This window comes from Chiloscyllium plagiosum, chromosome 21 (assembly GCF_004010195.1).
Source record: "Chiloscyllium plagiosum isolate BGI_BamShark_2017 chromosome 21, ASM401019v2, whole genome shotgun sequence".
Lineage (NCBI taxonomy): Eukaryota > Metazoa > Chordata > Chondrichthyes > Orectolobiformes > Hemiscylliidae > Chiloscyllium > Chiloscyllium plagiosum.
In genome coordinates, this window is record NC_057730.1 from 59,829,798 (window position 1) to 59,831,310 (window position 1,513).

The following is a 1,513-nucleotide window of genomic DNA, read 5'->3' on the forward strand; positions in this document are numbered from 1 at the left end:
CGGAAGAGTCGGACATCGCACAGATCCGTGGTAATAGGGGACTCCATCGTGAGAAGAACTGACCGGGGTTTTTGTGGCAGCAGACGGGATTTAAGGATGGTGTGTTGCCTTCCTGGTGCTAGAGTGAAAGACATCGCGGACAGAGTGCAGGAAATCCTCAAGGATGAGGGTGAAGAGCCAGAGGTGGTGGTACATGTCAGCACAAATGATGTCGGGAAGAAGAGGAGGAACATACTACAGCGAGACTTCGGAGAACTAGGAAGAAGGCTGAAAAGCAGGACGTCCAATGTGGTTATCTCCGGTTTGCTTCCAGTTCCTCGGGCTAGTGTGGCCAGAAACAGAGAGATAATGGACTTGAACATGTGGCTGGGGAACTGGTGCAGGAAGCAAGGATTTAAGTTCTTGGATCACTGGGGTATATTTTGTGGTAAGCATAAAATCTACAAGAGAGACGGCTTGCACCTTAATAGGTTAGGGACCAGCATCCTGGCAGGCAGGTTTTCTACTGCAACACCGCTACATTTAAACTAAGTAGCGGGGGGGAGGGGACAAGCTGGATGTTTAAAAAGGAAATTGAAGGGAAAGTTAGAACAAGAGAAGTGAAGAAAGACAACTGTGTAATTGAGGCAGAAAACTCGGAAAGGCATCATGCTGTAAGGTTGAGTGAAATAAGGGTTGATGGGAAGGGTGCGAGCAGTAACAAATTAAAAATACTATACATGAATGCACGAAGCTTTAGACATAAGATGGATGAGCTTGAGGCTCTTTTGGAAATTGGCAGTTACGATATTGTGGGGATAACTGAGACTTGGTTTCAAGTGGACAGGGCCTGGGAAATGAATATTCAAGGCTACACGTGCTATCGTAAGGACAGACTGATGGGCAGAGGGGGTGAGGTGGTCTTGTTGGTAAGGGACGATATTCAGTCCCTTGCGCGGGGGGACCTAGAGTCAGGGGATGTAGAGTCAGTGCGGATAGAGCTTCGAAATACTAAGGGTAAAAAGACCCTCTTGGGAGTCATCTACAGGCCCCCAAACAGTAGTCTGGATGTCGGATGCAAGTTAAATCAGGAGCTGAAATGGCCCTGTCGCAAAGATGTCACTACAGTTGTTATGGGGGATTTTAACATGCAGGTAGACTGGGAGAATCAGGATGGTATTGGGCCCAAGAAAGGAGACTTTGTGGAGTGCCTCAGAGATGGATTCTTAGAGCAGCTGATGCTGGAGCCGACCAGGGAGAAGGCAATTCTGGATCTGGTATTGTGTAACAAACCAGAATTGGTCAGAGACCTCGAAGTGAAGGAGCCATTGGGAAGTAGTGACCATAATACAATAAGCTACAATCTGCAATTTGAGAGGGAGAGGGTACAATCGGAAGTGACAATATTTCTGTTGAATAAAGGGAACTATGGAGCTATGAGGGAGGAGCTGGCCAAAGTTCAATGGTGCAATACCTTAGCAGGGATGACAGTGGAGGAACAATGGCAGATATTTCTGGGTATAATGCAGAAGAT